Genomic DNA, 6671 nt, shown 5'->3' with positions numbered 1-6671 from the left:
GATTGAAAAAATGCACAGGATTGTAAAGGACAAGAATAAAGTCGAATCTGTGTTTGTAAATATGGACATATGTATGGCATGATCCAATGTGCAGACCATCAAATCATTTATGAATAAAGTATATTTTTGAAATAAAAAAAAAATCTGTTCTTTGGCTCGGAATATGTGTCGTTCCTGAGGACCAGAGGAAGAGATTCTGCTCGAGTGTTGGAGGTTCGACGCAGCAGAAGCGTGCTGGCGGGGGAAAAACTGCGGGGGTCGTGTTGTGAGTCGTCGGAGCTGCTGGAGACCATCGCTGGATCGTGATTGGACGTTGGAGGATCGTTTGGTTGTGCTGACCTGCTCTTGGTGGATCTTCATGCTGGCTTCGGCCTAACGCCAATTCAGGGACCAGCCAACCTCTGAGCTATGGCCTCAGCAGCCACTCGCCGCCCGGGCCAGGGCATTCGGAACACAGTCAGGGTGACTGTGAAGAAGGTGGAGGAGCACACACCGGTGGATCGGACGGTGTTTGTGAAGAAAGTTCTGCTGGAGTGTTGCGGCCTTGCAGCCGCAGACGTGTACTGCCTGCAGGATTTCCCTGGGGCAGGCTACTTCGATGTGACCTTCCGAAGCGTGAAGCAGTGCGAACAGCTCCTGAAGGTCTTCAAGGAGAAGGAAGGGGAGCCGCTGTTCTCCATCTTGTCGGCGACGCCATTGTGTGTGCTTCCTGCACAGAGGAACCGGGTTGTTACAATCCATATGTACAACCCCTACGTTCCAGCGGCTGATGTCCTGACCTTCCTGGGAAGGTACGTCCAAGTCGAGGGAGAAGCCACCGATGTGATCGACCCCTTTGGGATCTGGACCAGTAAGAGGCAGGTCAAGGTAACTCTGAGGGCCGATGACAGTGGGAACATCCTCCACCCACCCTCGAGCTTCGCAATCGGAGGGAGCAGAGGCTACCTGACATATGCAGGGCAGCCCAAAGTGTGCCGAACCTGCGGGAAGTCGGGACACGTGGCGGTGGATTGCAAAGTGACCATCTGCAGGAACTGCAAACAGGAGGGTCACTTGACAAAGGACTGTCGGGAGGAAAAGAGCTGCAACCTGTGCGGGGAGGCGGGCCACATGTACAAGGCCTGCCCAAGACGAGGAGCCGCCACCTACGCACAGATGGCCGGAGGTGGCAACACGAGCCGCGGACCGACAAAGTCTAACGAGGTACCGCGAATCAGCAAAGGAACGGTGCCTGGAGGCACCCAGAAGGAAGGGAAAGTTGTAGAGGAGCAGGCAGCAGACAGCGGGGAGATGCAGCAGCCGACCCAAGCTCCTGCAAGACAGACGGAGGAAATGGAAGAGGAGGGATCAAAGGAGGCAGAGCAGTGGATTATCGTTAAAAACAGGAAAAGGAAACCTCTCGAGGGCCCCAAAGCCACCAAGCGAAGGGGGAAGAGACACCTCCAAGAGGAGGATACAGGCAGCTCCTCCGAGGGTGAGGACGGGCGCAAGAAGGGTCGCCTCCGGAGGAAGAGGCAGAGCGCCGTGGGGAGAAAGGAGGGCAACATCGCCCAAGAAGGAAAAGACGATCCCTCTGAGGGGATGGGTGAAGGCCTCCCCCTACCCGGTGAGAACCAAGGGGTACCCACCGGCCCACAGCTCCAGGGAACTGGGAGCAGCGTCCCAGTGACAGCCCTGATGTCAGATGGAGAACGGGGCGATGCGGACCCTGGGTCTGACACGATGACACCAGAGCGGGGAAATGACTCCAGCGTGGAGCCGGACAACTACCTCAGCCCTGGGAAGGTCCAGCAGTTTGCTGTCACCACGGGGATGCACGCAGCTACCCCACTGGAGCAAGACCAGAAGAAAATGGACACTGGTAACCCCGCAAACTGTTAAAATGGGGTTTAAAATTGCCAGCATAAATGTGCGTAGCATTAAAGCGGCTACGCGATGTGTTTCAACGCTGGCCTTCCTGGCCAACGTCAAAGCCGATGTCCTGTTTCTGCAGGAGTGCGGGATACCGCACCTCAGCAGTTACAGGAGATGGTCGAGCTTGTGGGCCCACGGGCCGTCAGTGTGGTCGGGGGGCAACGATAGCCGCGCCTCCGGCCTGGGTATCCTGTTGCGGGGAGGCAACTTCACCATCTCCGAGGTTAAGGAGGTGGTGGGCGGGCGCCTCCTCGTCGTGGACGTCAAATACAGAAACGCTCCCGTGAGACTAATCAACGTGTACGCCCCAGTGGGTAAGAGTGAACGGTTGGCCGTCCTGCAACAGCTTCCACTGCTGCTGGCTACGTCCAGGCCGGTCATTCTGGCCGGAGACTTCAACTGCATCATTGATGCTGATGGACGATCCGGCGGGGGGGACAGTAAACCGGACGCTACGTCCAGGGCCCTGATGGAAACGGTCAAAGACGCCAAGCTGCACGACGTCTTCAGCGCCCCTGCAGATGGAGCGCAGCGTAGATACACCTGGTCACGGGCAGACGGGTCTATCCGCTCAAGGATAGATTACCTGTTTGTGTCCCGAACGCTCTCGGTCAGATCCACCGACGTCAAGCCGGTGTTCTTCTCTGACCACTGCCTCCTGCTGGCCGACTGTCACCTACAGGACGAACAGCGGGCGGGCAAGGGAACGTGGAAACTGAACACTAAGCTGTTGACCCCGGGAAACATCGAAGAGCTCAAGAGGGATTACGCAGGTTGGAGAACCGTGAAGCCCCTCTTTGAGTCTCCAGCGGACTGGTGGGAAACGGTAAAAGGGAACATCAAGAGGTTCTTTATCCTCAAAGGTGTCCAGGAGGCGAGAGACAGGCGGGGAAAACTGTCCCAGCTCCAGGAAAGTATGCAGAACCTGCTCCTGCTGCAGACGATGGGGGTGGATGTCACGGAGGACCTCAAGGAGGTGAAGGGCCAGCAAGCCTCGCTCTTTGCCTCGGAGGCCTCCAGGATAATCTTCCGGTCCAGGGTCCGCTCGGTGGAGCAGGACGAGACGTGCTCACGTTTCTTCTTCCAGAAGGTGCACAAAGAGAGCTCCGTGCTCAGCAGCCTGAAGAAAGAAGATGGCTCGGTAACGTCATCTCAGGCTGACGTCATGAGGATCAGCAAATCCTTCTACGCCAGCCTGTATGACTCGAAGCCGACCGACAGCGCGGCCTCCCAGTCGTTCCTGTCCTCTATCACGGAGGTCCTAGATGACGGAACACGAGAGAGGCTGGACCAGCCGCTATCTCTGGATGAACTGACCAAGGCCCTCGAGTCCTTCGAAAAGAATAAAACTCCCGGAAGCGACGGCTTACCGGTCGAGGTTTATTCCGCTCTTTGGGACTTGATCGGCCAGGACCTGCTGGAGGTGTATGTCAGTATGCTCCGGGCAGGTACCATGAGTGAATCCATGAGGAAAGGCATCATCACCCTCGTCTACAAGCGGAAGGGGGAGAGGGAGGAAATTAGAAATTGGAGACCGATCTCACTGTTAAATGCAGACTACAAAATCCTGTCAAAGGTCATCGCCAACCGGGTCAGGTCTGCTCTGGGATCGGTGATCCACCCGGACCAAACCTGTGCTGTACCGGGCAGGAAGATCTCTGAGAGTCTCGCACTCCTCAGGGATACGATCGCCTACGTGCAGGACAGGGGGGTGGACACCTGCCTCATCAGCCTGGACCAGGAGAAAGCCTTTGACAGGATATCGCATACATATATGAGGGATGTCCTCTCCAAAATGGGCTTTGGGGAGGGAATCGGAAATTGGATCAGACTGCTCTACACCAACATTGTCAGTGCAGTCTCAATCAATGGGTGGGAATCAGATAGCTTCCCTTTAAGATCTGGAGTCAGGCAGGGATGCCCCCTCTCACCCGCCTTGTTTGTGTGTTGCATAGAGCCATTTGCCGAATCCATCAGGAAGGATGCGAGCCTGAGAGGGGTGACTATTCCTGGCAGCGGGGGCCTGCAGGTTAAGGCCTCCCTGTACATGGATGACGTCGCTGTTTTCTGCTCGGATCCGCTGTCCGTGCACAGACTCGTGTGCATCTGCGACCAGTTCGAACGGGCCTCGGGGGCCAAGGTAAACCGAGGCAAGAGCGAGGCCATGCTCTTCGGGAACTGGGCCGACCAATCCTCTATCCCCTTCACCGTCAGGACTGACCACCTGAAGGTGCTGGGTATTTGGTTCGGGGGGGCTGGGGCGTGCGCCAAGACCTGGGAGGAGCGGATCAGGAAGATGAGACAGAAACTAGGCAGATGGGGGCAACGGTCGCTCTCCATCACGGGAAAAAACCTGGTCATCAGGTGTGAGGTACTCTCAGTATTGCTATATGTGGCACAGGTCTGGCCTATCCCCAGGACCTGTGCCGCCGCAGTCACCCGGGCCATCTTCCAATTCATTTGGAGATCAAAGATGGACCGGGTCCGAAGAGACTCAATGTACAAAGACCGGTGCAATGGGGGAAAAAACACGCCCAATGCCACCCTCACCCTGATGGCCACCTTTGTGTGTGGCTGCATCAAGCTGTGCGTGGATCCCCGGTACGCAAACACCAAGTGTCACTATGTACTGAGGTTCTACCTGTCCCCGGTGTTGCGAAGGATGGGCCTGGCCTCGCTGCCGCGGAACGCTCCGAGTAGTTGGACCGTTCCGTATCACCTGTCCTTCGTGGAGAAATTTATGAGGAAAAACACCTTTGACCACAAGTCCATCAGGAAGTGGTCAGCACGTAGCGTCCTTGAGACCCTTCGGGAAAAGGAGAGGGCGGATCCTGTCGAGCGGTTCCCTGAGCAGACTGTCAAAGCCATTTGGCAGAATGCCTCATCGCCAGAACTTTCCAACAAGCACCAAGACGTGGCTTGGCTGGTGGTGAGAAGGGCTCTGCCTGTGAGATCCTTTATGCACGCCCGGACTCTCTGCCGCACCGCACGCTGCCCTCGAAGTGGCTGCGGGGGGGACGAGACTGTCACACACCTCCTTCTGGAATGTGCCTATGCAGAGGAAGTCTGGAGAGGAATGCAGTGGTGCTTGTCGAGGTTCGTCCCGAGCAGCGCCGTGACGCGGGACTCCGTGCTCTACGGCCTGTTCCCCGGGACTCACACCGAGACGAACATTAACTGCGCCTGGAGGATCATCAACTCGGTGAAGGACGCTCTCTGGGCGGTCCGAAACCTGTTGATCTTCCAGCTGAAGGAGTTGACCCCGACCGAGTGTTGCAGACTGGCACATTCCAAGGTCCAAGACTACGTGTTGAGGGACGCGCTGAAGCTTGGGGCAGCTGCCGCCAAGGCGCGGTGGGGAAAGACCACTGTGTAAGATCGGCCTGCCGAAAGAAGAACAGGGGGCCCATACAGACGTTTTTTTGGGCTCTGCTGATGCCTCAGCCAAATATATGTATATATACAAGATTGAAAAAATGCACAGGATTGTAAAGGACAAGAATAAAGTCGAATCTGTGTTTGTAAATATGGACATATGTATGGCATGATCCAATGTACAGACCATCAAATCATTTATGAATAAAGTATATTTTTGAAATAAAAAAAAAAAGTTCTGTTCTTGTCAGTTTTAATATCTGATAAGTCCCTGATTTAGGGACTGAATATTAATCTGATTTTTGCAGGAAGAAGTTGTGTCAGGAGCTTGCTCCGATAACTTCACGCATCATCCCAGTATTGCAGTGTTTCTGGGAATGGTGCACCTCCCCACTAAAAAAGGCGAACAGTAGATTTTTTTTAATGTTGTATTCTATATGATCCGAATACGGAAAGCTTTCGGTTAATCAAATCAGACTTGCCTTCGTGCAAATCAGCTTGTTCTACAATCCGATTCGTTTGAGTCTTTCTGCGTGTTATGTTCAGCACTCACTCTTAATGTTGTCACTTCATCCCTGGTACATGCTGCCTCTTCCCACCAACTCCAATTCCCAACAACAAAAGTTTTACAAAGTTGCCCACCAGCTCTACCTAATGGCAAACGGCATTTCAGAAAACAAAAGGGAGAACATGAAGCTATTGAAGTATTGAACAGTTCGGATTTTGATGATGATGAGAGTCACTTTGGTGGATTAAATGAGAGATTTTAAGAACAATGTGAAGCAAAGATCTGATGTATTTAAGGCACAGAGTCAGAGAGATGTGCAGCACAGAAACAGATCCTTCAGCCCAACTCGTCCATGGCAACCAGATATCCTAACCTAATTTCGTCCCATTTGTCAGCATTGGTCTATATCCTTCTAAATCCTTCCTGTTCATATATCCAACCAGATGCCCTTTAAATGCTGTAATTTAGTTTAATTTAATTTAAATGCCTCCACCACTTCCTCTGGCATCTCATTCTATACATGCACTACCCTCTGCATGAAAAAGTTGCCCCTTAGATCCTGTTGATTTTTTTCTGCCCTCTCATGCTGAACCTATGCCCTCTAGTTCTGGACCCCCCACCGCAGGGAAAAGAACTGCTGACCTCTACATTGTACAGAGCGACTGCTGCTCTCTATATGATACACAGGGACAGCTGTTGTCCATATTATACACAGGTACTGCTGTTCTCCAGATAAGACACAGGAACTGCTGTTCTCTTTCTTATACACAGGTACTGCTGTTCTCTATATTATACACATGCACTGGTAATAGACAGAGGGATTGCTATTCTCTGTATTATACATAGGGACTCATGTTCTCTATATTAGACACAG

The 6671-nt window shown here is 53.4% G+C and overlaps 1 pseudogene; it reads left to right on the top strand.

Moving 5' to 3' along the window:
- The first annotated feature begins 5500 nt into the window (after window positions 1-5500).
- On the top strand, window positions 5501-5680 carry LOC140458633 (U2 spliceosomal RNA; annotated as a pseudogene).
- Window positions 5681-6671: the final 991 nt, after the last annotated feature.

Source organism: Chiloscyllium punctatum, chromosome 33 (assembly GCF_047496795.1).
Source record: "Chiloscyllium punctatum isolate Juve2018m chromosome 33, sChiPun1.3, whole genome shotgun sequence".
Lineage (NCBI taxonomy): Eukaryota > Metazoa > Chordata > Chondrichthyes > Orectolobiformes > Hemiscylliidae > Chiloscyllium > Chiloscyllium punctatum.
The sequence above is the reverse complement of the archived record's forward strand: the minus strand, read 5'-3'. Positions and strand labels throughout refer to the sequence as shown.